The following is a 12,051-nucleotide window of genomic DNA, read 5'->3' as shown; positions in this document are numbered from 1 at the left end:
GAGGGGGCATTTTTCTAAATTTGCCCCTAAAGCCCAATATGATGAAATTGAAAATGATAACGCCAATAAAATTCTTTTTAAAAATAATTTAGGGCCTTACAATTATTAATAAGATATACCCAATTAGACAAATTGATACAAGCTTTTCACTGAGTTGGGCTGAGGGTCAGGGTACTTTGGAGCAATATTGTTAAGATTTCTAGGAACATTTTTGTCTGGTTGAAAGAGTCTATAAGTCATGTCCTTAAGATTCTTAGAGATTTTCTTTTCTAGCTTAGAGCGTCTAGGAGACATGACCTTAAGTGTTTTAGAATCTAATCTAGGTTTCCTCTTTATTTTACTGAGGTCCCAACAAAGGATCTTATAGCCACATCCTTGAGATCTCTAACCAAAGGCCACATTTTACTCCCAGCACCTTAGAATTTGATCTTTGCCTCAACATCATTTTTACTTTGATAACCTTCTACCATGTAGAGTATCTACGACTTACATATAGTTAAACTTTTGAGTCTGAACTGTCCTGGCTTCTTTAGTTTTCCTCTAAATTCTGCTTGAAAGCAGAATGGTTTGGTTTTTAGCTCATCTCATTCCTTATGTATTTTATAATAGTCCACTAAAGAAATTGTTTGGAACTTTCACAATTCTTCCTGGTAGTCTCCTCAGCAAGATATATGGGCTCAAGGTGACATCAGCATCATGGCTGTATGGCTCCCTTTGCCGCTCCCCTTCCATCTAAAACCAGTAAAACATCCATAACTTAACAAAGTTGCCTCTGCCCAACACCCCAAGATGCCAGAGAATTCCACGTATCTGTTCATATAAGTGTTTGGACTAGAACATATAGAAAAGGCACAACCAGAAGCAGAGGAGGGGTGGGGATTATAATTCCCAGCCTGCAGGGAGAGCAGCTGAACCTACAGTCCCAGAAAACAGAGTATCTTCAGGGGAGACAGCACATGACTCCAGCCTCCGAGCCTCAGCAGTCCCCATGGCCACAGGCAACCAAGTGGCAGAGACAGTGAGACCTGGGACCCCATCCTGCTAGCTGTGGAGACACTCCAACTCCAGGCAGCTTCCACCCACAGCAGCAATGCCTATGAACCCAATACGGCAATACGGGGACCCTCCCAACCCTGGATCTCCAGCCACCTCCACCCTTTTCCTGTGGTGGCTGGAGCCTGCAACACAGGAGGCCCTGGGTGCAGTGGATGTGCCAGCCATTCCAGTGCCCTAGGTGGCAATGCCAGTGACACCAGATGGGCAAGGCGCTAACAACCCCGGAGGCACAAGCAGTGACAACAGGAGTACTGGATGACACCTTGACAGAGGTACTACAGGGAGCAAAGTGCCAATTCTCAAATGTAACCAGAGGTAGCTCGGGTAAGAGAAACCAAAAACTTATGCAGCAGTGCTACCACTAGGAACCAAAGACAAGACCCCTCCTATCTGAGTTTTGAGTCCACAGAATCAAATAAAAAATAAAAAGTTTTACCTACAGAAGAAAATGAAAGTTGCGCAGTCGTGTATGCAGTAGTGCCACCTACAAGGAACTGTCACGTGAGTGTATGTTCTTCGGCTCTTTGTCTCTTCACAACAAAGATTTGGAGTGATGGACATTAAAGCTCCCTCTGCGTGTCACAGCTCTCAGGTCTTGGAGAGACCGTGTTATAGCTCTCAGGTCTCGAATGGACCATATTATAGCTCTTAGACAAATCAGTGTTACAGCTCAATGTTACAGCTGTATTTTATTTAGAAGATAGCAGGAAAATCCATCTTCAAGGCGTGAGGGCACGTCGATCCAAAGACACAAGGAGAAGAGTGCCCCAGCGCGCGGGAGAGAGAGAGAGAGAGAGGGAGAGAGCTAGCTTTGGCTCCTCTATATGTTTATCTCTCCCTGGGCCTGTCCTATGTAAATTGGGCCAGGCAGGAGTGTTGTTTGTTTTACGTGAGGTCCTCACTCTGGTCCTCAGACCTTTTCTTCTATTTTCGCGGGCTTTCCCTTCCTTGTCTTTTAGCCACCGCCATTTTGGACTCCTTTTCCCTATTCTACCTACCTAACATTCCCCCCTCAAGAGATGGGAGGCTCAGTTCTTTGGAAATAGGGGCGTCGAAGTCTCTCTGGCTACTTCCTGCTGAACTGGGACGGAGAGGGGTACTGAGCCTCCCCGTCTTGTTAGTCTCAAGCCTCAGAGTCCTTATAGCGGTGTCCAAGGGTGTGTGACATTTTTATATCTTTGTTGAACTGGCACGTCATGTTGTAGCTGGTTGACCTGGGCAGAGACAAAACAGGTTAGACAATTGACAGTATATGGAATAATCATAAGCATCATCAATATAGCATAACAAGGACTAATAGGGGCATTAGTCAATTTTAAATTCACACGGCCAGGATGGCTCAAGTCCCGCTTTGTTCAGGAATAAGAAGATCTATCTCCTGTCTGTTTTGGAGTATGGTCTCTGTCAAGCTGTGTTGGCTCTTTAGAGTTATCCTGAGAAATTTTATCCCCAGAAACCTGATTTTAGGGGTGTTCATTAGAATGGCACTCATTTGTAGTCTTGAATAGGTATCTGAGATCTCCCAGGGGCTCACAGGTATATTGAGTGTCCTCTTCTGTTTTTTCCCACAGCTTGACTCATGAGTAGTGAATCCAGGAGTCATGTCTTTGTACCTTGACTGCTGTTGGGGTGGAAAGTATTACAGGGTAGGGGCCCTTCCATGTGGGCTGGAGTTGAGCCTTTGGGGACCCATCTTTCCAGACTTTAATTAGGACTTGAGTTCCTAGAGCATATAGTGGTGACTTTTTAGAATCTTTTGGGTCCTGGTTCATACCCCACAAACGTATATCCTGTTGGAATTGCCCAATGGCCATGGTATAAGACTGGAGGGTCTGAACCTCTGGATCTAGGAAGAGGTCATTGACTTAAACAAAAGGTCTCCCATATAGCATCTCATAAGCACTAAGACCAACCTGTTCCTTAGGGACAATGCAGGTGCAGAGGAGAGCTATTGGTAAAGCCTCCTTCTATCCCAGGGAGGTCTTCTGGGTTATCTTTTTTATCGCTGATTTTAAGAATTGATTGGCTCTTTTTACTTTTCCTGAAGATTGAGGCCTCCAGGAACAACGGAGATAATAAGTAATGCCCGATGCTTTTGAGACCCCTTGGGTGACCTTAGAAGTAAATGATGTCCCGTTGTCACTTTGTAATGACCTGGGCAAACCAAATCTTGGAATGATTTCATGGAGCAGTTTTTTTTACCACCTCCTCAGCCTTCGCAGTCCGGGTGGGAAAGCCTTCAATCCATTCTGTGAATGTATCTATCATGACTAATAGGTATTTATACCCTTGAGAAACTGGCATCTGGGTGAAGTCCATCTGCCAGTCCTCTCCTGGGTAGGCCCCACGTTGTTGGACGGGCTGGGCCAGCTGGGGTCTTCGAGCTCCTTGGGGGTTGTTTAATTGGCAAGTGGGACAAGAGGAGACCACCTGTCTTATAGTTGTTTGGAAGCCTGTTCCTCTGAAGGACCTTTCTAGTAATCTTTGGAGGACCTTTTCTACTAAATGAGTAGTGGCATATAAGGAGTTAACCAACTTCCATTGGAGGTTCCCAGGCAGAAAAAGGAGTCCCTCCTTTTGGAACCACCCCATATGATCTTGAAAGCCCTCACTCTTAGCTTTAAGAGTCTCACCTTCAGTATATGAAAGAGTTTCTGGCAAATTAGTCTGTGGAACTAAGGTGGCAATCCCTATTAGGTCATGGTTATATAATGCTGCTCTCCTAGCTGCCTGATCAGCTGCTTGGTTCCCTCGTGCCACTTCCGTGTTCCCTTTTTGGTGTCTTTTACAGTGGAAGACTGAAACCTCAGTGGGCAGATGGACTGCCTCCAAGAGTCAAAGAGTCTGATCACCATATTTGATTGGGGACCCTCGGGTGGTCAAGTGGCCCCTTTTTTTCCAAATAGCCGCATGTGTATATAGCACCAGAAAGGCATACTTGGAATCAGTGTAAATGGCTATTCTTTTTCCTTTTCCCAGCTCTAAAGCTCGAGTCAGGTCTATGAGCTCAGCTAATTGGGCTGAAGTACCTGGTGGCAGAGGCTTAGTCTCTATGGTCTCAAAATTGGAGACTACTGCATACCCGGCTCTTCTTTTTCCATCCAAGACAAAGCTGCTTCATCAATATACCAGATTTCCTCAGGATTGGTCAGAGGATCTTCTGACAATCCCTCTCGGGGTTTTGTCCAAGGTTTCTAGACAAGACTGAAAGGGGAGAGAGCCCTCAGAGGTAGGGAGGAGGGTGGCTGGGTTAAGAACCTCACAAGGGGATATAGTGAGGCCTGGATATTACTTGATATCTGAGGATTCTTTGAAGACATCCATAAATGTCCTCTCCCATTTAGGAGTTGTGATGGTGTGATCACTGACCTAGAGCCAGACATCCTGGAATGTGAAGTCAAGTGGCCTTAGAAAGCATCACTACGAACAAAGCTAGTGGAGGTGATGGAATTCCAGTTGAGCTATTCCAAATCCTGAAAGATAATGCTGAGAAAGTGCTGCACTCAATATGCCAGCAAATGTGGAGACCTCAGCAGTGGCCACAGGACTGGGAAAGGTCAGTTTTCATTCCAATCCCAAAGAATGGCAATGCAAAAGAATGCTCAAACTATTGCATAATTGCATTCATCTCACACGCTAGTAAAGTAATGCTCAAAATTCTCCAAGCCAGGCTTCAGCAATATGTGAACCGTGAACTTCCTGATGTTCAAGCTGGTTTTAGAAAAGGCAGAGGAACCAGAGATCAAATTGCCAACATCAGCTGGATCATAGAAAAAGCAAGAGAGTTTCAGAAAAACAACTATTTCTGCTTTATTGACTATACCAAAGCCTTTGACTGTGTGGATCACAATAAACTGTGGAAAATTCTGAAAGAGATGGGAATACCAGACCACCTGATCTGCCTCTTGAGAAATCTGTATGCAGGTCAGGAAGCAACAGTTAGAACTGGACATGGAACAACAGACTGGTTCCAAATAGGAAAAGGAGTATGTCAAGGCTGTATATTGTCACCCTGCTTATTTAACTTATATACAGAGTACATCATGAGAAACGCTGGACTGGAAGAAACACAAGCTGGAATCAAGATTGCTGGGAGAAATATCAATAACCTCAGATATGCAGATGACACCACCCTTATGGCAGAAAGTGAAGAGGAACTCAAACGCCTCTTGATGAAAGTGAAAGTGGAGAGTGCAAAAGTTGGCTTAAAGTTCAACATTCACAAAACGAAGATCATGGCATCCGGTCCCATCACTTCATGGGAAATAGATGGGGAAACAGTGGAAACAGTGTCAGACTTTATTTTTCTGGGCTCCAAAATCACTGTAGATGGTGACTGCAGCCATGAAATTAAAAGACACTTACTCCTTGGAAGGAAAGTTATGACCAACCTAGACAGCATATTCAAAAGCAGAGACATTATTTTGCCAACAAAGGTCGTCTAGTCAAGGCTATGGTTTTTCCTGTGGTCATGTATGGATGTGAGAGTTGTACTGTGAAGAAGGCTGAGGGCCGAAGAATTGGTGCTTTTGAACTGTGGTGTTGGAGAAGATCTTGAGAGTCCCTTGGACTGTAAGGAGATCCAATCAGTCCATTCTGAAGGAGATCAGCCCTGGATTTCTTTGGAAGGAATAATGCTAAAGCTGAAACTCCAGTACTTTGGCCACCTCATGAGAAGAGTTGACTCATTGGAAAAGACTCTGATGCTGGGAGGGATTGGGGGCAAGAGGGGAAGGGGACGACAGAGGATGAGATGGCTGGATGGCATCACTGACTCGATGGACATGAGTCTGAGTGAACTCCGGGATTTGGTGATGGACAGGGAGGCCTGACGTGCTGCGATTCATGGGGTCGCAAAGAGTCAGACACGACTGAGCGACTGATCTGATCTTACTTGATGGCTGGTAAAAATAGTGTGCCCCCAAAGGAGAGTTTTAAAGCGTCTTCTATCATGATTGCAATAGCTGCAAGATTTCTAAGGCAGGGGAGCCAACCTCGGGTAGTTGGATCAAGCCTCTTGGATAAGTAAGCTATAGGCTAGGGCTTAGATCCCAAGCTTTGAGTTAACACTCTGAAGGATATTTTATCTTTCATGGCTTTTCCTGTAGCACCCAAAATGGTACAGGTTTGAGAGAAGGCTCCAGAGTAGGAGATCAAGACAGAGTAGGTAGCCCCTGTGTCAACCAAGAAATTCTCGGACCTACCTGCCACATCCAGTTGCACCTTTGGCTCCAGCCCCATGATGGTTATCTGCGACAGGCGGGCTGGCTGGAGCAGGCCGCTTCAGTCCTCTTGAACCATCGTGAGGGTAGGCTTGGTGCTTGACCTTGAGGCTCTTGGGTCTCGAGGGCAGAGTGCTGCCCAGTGTCCCAGTTGATGGCATTTGTGGCAAGCCATTCTAGGAGACTTGTCACGGTTTGGACACACTTTGGCCCAATGTCCTGCCTGTCTACAGATGAGGCATTTGTCTCATGCCTTGTACTTCAAGGACTCGGGGTTTGCCATACGGCTTTTTTGGAGGGCGGCCAGTATCTGGGCATGTCTTGTCTCTTTCTCTCCCTCTCCTGGGCCTTGGCCTCCTTCTCCTGTTCTCTGTTATAAAAGGTATTGGTGGCTATCTGGACCATCTCATCTAAAGAGGCACCAGGGTCCTGTTGTTGTAGCTGTTGTAACTTAATTCTAATATCTGATGCACATTGGGACAGGAATTTGTCTTTTAAAATTACCTGTCTCTCATAAGAGTCTAAGTTCAGATTGGTAAACTTTTGGAGTGCTTCTTTTAGCCTTTCCAGAAAGGCAATGGGGTTCTTACTGGGCTCCTGAGTTATTGCTGAGACTGGGCACAGTCTCACAGATAATAGACTTTTTTTGTTTTTATAGGTGGACATCCTTAGGGGTGAGTCTTTCTGAACCTTATCTTACCCAGAACTGTTGCATCCTGAGCCAGGTGTCCCCGGGTCAGGGTGCAGATCTCCGGGCAGGCTGAGACATGACAGCCTCCTATAGATCGAATCCCCGGGCAGGTCGAGGCATGACGACCTCCTGGGACCCCTGGGGCTGGTGGATCCCCGAGCAGGTTGAGGCATGACAACCTTTCGAGGACCAGATTCCTAGGCAGGTGAAGGCGTGATGACCTCCTGGACTCCTGGACTGGAGTTTGGGTGTCCTCAAGGTCTCCAGTGTGACCAGTGCTGGGTAGAATTAAGGGGTTTGTAACTCATTGCTAGTTTGCCCACCGTGGACGGGAATATTGGGGGTAGAAGAAGGGGACGACAGAGGATGAGATGGCTGAATGGCATCACTGACTCGATGGACATGAGTCTGAGTGAACTCTGGGAGTTGGTGATGGACAGGGAGGCCTGGCGTGCTGCGATTCATGGGGTTGCAAAGAGTCGGACATGACTAAGCGACTGAACTGAACTGAACTGAACTGAAGCTCATCTAACCTAGTACTGTTAAAACCTGAAAGCCAGGCGTCCCCGGGTCAGGGTACAGATCTCCAGGCAAGCTGAGGCGTGACAGCCTCCTAGAGATCGAATCCTTGGGCAGGTCGAGGTGTGAGAGTCTCCCAAGAATTGGGTCCCTGGGCAGGTTGAGGCGTGACGACCTCCTGGGACCCCTGGGACTAGCAGATCCCCGAGCAGGTTGAGGCATGACAACCTTTTGAGGACCAGATCCCTAGGCAGGTCAAGGCATGATGACCTCCTGGGACCCCCTGGCTGGAGTTGGGCATCCCCAAGGTCTCTAGCGTGACCAGTACTGGGTAGGCTTAGGGGGTTGGATATTATAGGGTATTTCCCTCCCAAGGCCAGCTATTTTCTGGTTGTCTCTCCAGAAGATTTTAGAGGCAACCTTGTGGGTCTGGATGGGGCTCAGGAAAAGAGCATGAAACAGGAGGGAAGTGGGCAGAGCACAACCTTTGAAAGAATGACATAGCACAAGGGTATAAAGTAAACAAATTAAAATCAATTGGGTCCAAGATGACAAGTCAAATTCAAGTAAACCTTAATCCCCAATCTATAAGCCAACAGACACACCCAGAGGTGGCAGGACAGCTCCAAGACACTGTCAAAAGATGGAGGACTGCGTGGTTCCCCAATGGCTGGGATGATCCTCTCACTTATTAGCATATGAATTCACCCCGCTTGCAAAACCTAGCCAGGCCTCATTCCATGGCCAGTACCCTGTAGAGTGGGCGCTTCTCTCTGAATCTTAACAAGTCAACCTCTTATCTATCACTTACTCTCAATGAATTTTTGCAATGAGACCTCAGAGCCTGATTTTTATTACTGGGCATCCTGGGTTTTGGTCGGGCTTACGTCCCCACCCAGAAAGACAGCTGAAGGACAGGAGGAAAAAGCAATGGGGAAAACGTGCCAAGGAATCCCCTTCATAGCCCGCTGGAAATTTTGCTAAATATCTGACCGGTACGCAGTTTCATTGGTCTGATCCTTGGCAGAGAGAAGAGAAAGGACAGAAGAACCCCCACCGGCTTGTGTAACAGCTACTGGGTAGGGCTCAGCGGATAGTGCCTTTGGGACATGCTGAGGAGTAGCCTTTCCAGAGTCCCTCAGTTGTGCCCCCTGCCACCCGCCTCTTCGCAGGAGGTTCGAGGAAACTAGAAATGAGAGATTGTAAAGGAATTAAGATTTCGTTAGGCATGTCCCTCCAGCCATAGGAGCGAGGACCTTACCTTAACCGGAGGTCTTCTGGAATCTGAGACTGGGCCACATGAGCTTTCTGCTGAGTTTGCTTTTCGCTGTCCTGGTTTCCAGCACGATGGGCCTTCCCCTGCGCTGGGTTTCTTTGCCTTCTGCTTCTAGTGCGGGAGCTTCGCTGAGTTGGGCTCCTGCTGTGCCTGGCCTCTTCTGCGTGGAGATTGTTTCAGCCAGGTTAAACCTGAGTCACGGCACCATAGATGTGACGCGAGTGTATGTTCCTCGGCTCTTTGTCTCATCACAACAAAGATTTGGAGTGACGGACATTAAAGCCCCCTCTGTGTGTCACAGCTCTCAGGTCTTGGATAGACCGTGTTATAGCTCTCAGGTCTCGAATGGACCATATTATAGCTCTTAGACAAATCAGTGTTACAGCTCAGTGTTTCAGCTCTATTTTATTTAGAAGATAGCAGGAAAATCCATCTTCAAGGCCAGAGGGCACGTCAATCCAAAGACACAAGGAGAAGAGCGTCCCAGTGCATGGGACGGAGAGAGAGCGAAAGAGCCAGCTTTGGCTCCTCTATTTATATGTAAATAAAATAGAGGGCCTGTCCTATGTAAATTGGGCCAGGCAGGAGTGTTGTTTGTTTTACCTGAGGTCCTCACTCCGGTCTTCAGACCTTCTTTTGTTCTATTTTCGCGGGCTTTTCCCTTCCTTGTCTTTTAGCCACCGCCATTTTGGACTCCTTTTCCCTATTCTACCTACCTAACAGAAGCCGAAGAATCGATGCTTTTGAACTGTGGTGTTGGAGAAGACTCTTGAGAGTCCCTTGGACTGCAAGGAGATCCAACCAGTCCATTCTGAAGGAGATCAGCCCTGGGATTTCTTTGGAAGGAATGATGCTAAAGCTGAACCTCCAGTACTTTGGCCACCTCATGCGAAGAGTTGACTCATTGGAAAAGACTCTGATGCTGGAAGGGATTAGGGGCAGGAGGAGAAGGGGACGACAGAGGATGAGATGGCTGGATGGCATCACGGACTCGATGGATGTGAGTCAGTGAACTCTGGGAGTTGGTGATGGACAGGGAGGCTTGGCGTGCTGCGATTCATGGGGTGGCAAAGAGTCGGACATGACTGAATGACTGAACTGAACTGAGCAGAACGAAAAGAAAGCCCTCTAATTTCTAACTTGTTGAATCTTCAGAATCAAGTTAAAAAATAAGAAGTCTTACCTACAGAAGAAAGTGAGGTTGCACAGTTGTGTCAGAATCTTTAAAGTTGCACAGTCATGTCCAAGTCTTAGCGACCACCATGGACTATACAGTCGACGGAATTCTCTAGATTAGAATACTGAAATGGGTAGACTTTTCCTTCTCCAGGGGATCTTCCCAAGCCAGGGATCAAACCCAGGTCTCACACTTTGCAGCAGAATTCTTTACCAGCTGAGCCACAAAGGAAGTCCAAGAATGCTGCAGTGGGTAGCCTATCCCTTCTCCAGAGGATCTTCCTGGCCCAGGAATCAACCCGGGGTCTCCTGCATTGCACACAGATTCTTTACCAACTGAGCCATCAGTGAAGCCCACCTATAGAAGAAAGGTGTTTGCAACTACAAAGGCACTAAAAGGAACAACTCATCAAACACCATTATGGACGGCTGTAACACATTACCACAAAAGAAAATGACAGTTCTCCAGAAATCAGACTTAAAATATAATGTCCTCTAACAGATAAAGAATTTTAAATAGCTGCCATAAAAAAAAAAAAAAAAACTGCAGCCAAAGTCACATGCAGTGAAGAACTTTAGAAATATCCTTTTAATATATGAAAGAAAAATAAAGGTTTCCACTACTGCATCCCTGCTACTGTAATAGATCTCAGCCAATGTAATTAAATAATAAAATAAATAGTAAATAGAAGAAGAGGAAGGAAAGAGACAAAAATCTTAAATAATACAGAGCATATTATTTTTGACATTATAAAAACTGTAAATTATCCAAAATGAGTTGAAAACTTCCGTTCACACAAAAACCTGCGCATGGATGCTCATAGCAGCTTTATTTATAACTGCTGAAATTTAGAAGTCAACAAGATGCCCTTCAACAGGTGAATAGACACTGGTGCATCCTTACACATGCCTGCATGCTCAGTCTCAGTTGTGTCCAACTCTTTGTGACCCCATGGACTGTAGCCCACCAGGCTCCTCTGTCCTTGGAATTTTCCAGGCAAGAATACTGGAACAGGTTGCCATTTCTTCTTCCAGGGGAACGTCCCAACCCAGAGACTGAATCCACATCTCCTGCCTTTCTTGCACTGGCAGGGAGATTCTATACTAACTCTGCCACCTGGGAAGCCATATCCATACAATGGATAGGTAAAAAGAAAAAGAAAAAAAAGCACAGCTATCAAGCCACAAAAAGACATGAAGGCATCTTAAAGGCATATTAATAAGTGAAAGAAGATTACAAGTACATGGCATTCTGGAAAAGGCAAAACTGAAGAGAATAAAAAGATCAGTGGTCGCCAGGAGTCTGGGGAGGGAAAGATAGAGAGATCTAACTCGGGATTTTTAGGGCAGGAAAACCATTCTGTGTGACACTGTAACTGTGGATACCTGACATTATGCATTCGTCCAAACCCATAGAATGTACAACACAAAAAATGAAACACGATGTAAACGGTGGGCTAGAGAAGGAAATGGCAACCCACTCCAGTGTACTTGTCTGGGAAATTCTATGGACAAAGTAGCCTGGCTGGCTACGGTCCATGGGGTCGCAAGAGTCAGACACGACCTCACGAATAAACCACCGCCACCACACGGGCTTAATCAGGAATGATATGCCAGTGTTGATTCATTGATTGTAACAAAGGTATTTCTCTGTAGAGATGTTGGTAGTGAGGAGGCTGTGTGGGAAACAAAGAGGGGTTATGTAGGAACTATGTATTTTCTGCTCAATTCTTCTGTGAAACTAAAAGTGCTCTGAAAGTCTGTTCATTTAAAACAGTAACAATAAAATCGATGTAAATAAGAAGCAAATTTAAAATGAATTTGAAGCTTAAGTAATGCTGCCTAATAAAAACCAACATATACAAATCAAATATTCAGCTACAGCAACAATGATTATATAGAAAAGTTAGTAGGATATGAAATACAACTAAAAATAGAAATGAATTCACCTTTTAAAAATGAACAAAACTTACAAAAAATTTTTCTATCCAAAAATTTAAATTAAAACTGAATAAAAGTAGCAATATATCACATTTAAATATGAGATAATTAAACACTGTAACAGATCATTTGTACAAAAAAAAAAATGAATCCAATATATATTAAAGAAA

Source organism: Bos javanicus, chromosome 23, assembly GCF_032452875.1.
Source record: "Bos javanicus breed banteng chromosome 23, ARS-OSU_banteng_1.0, whole genome shotgun sequence".
NCBI classification, from domain to species: Eukaryota; Metazoa; Chordata; class Mammalia; order Artiodactyla; family Bovidae; genus Bos; species Bos javanicus.
This window is presented reverse-complemented; position numbering follows the sequence as displayed.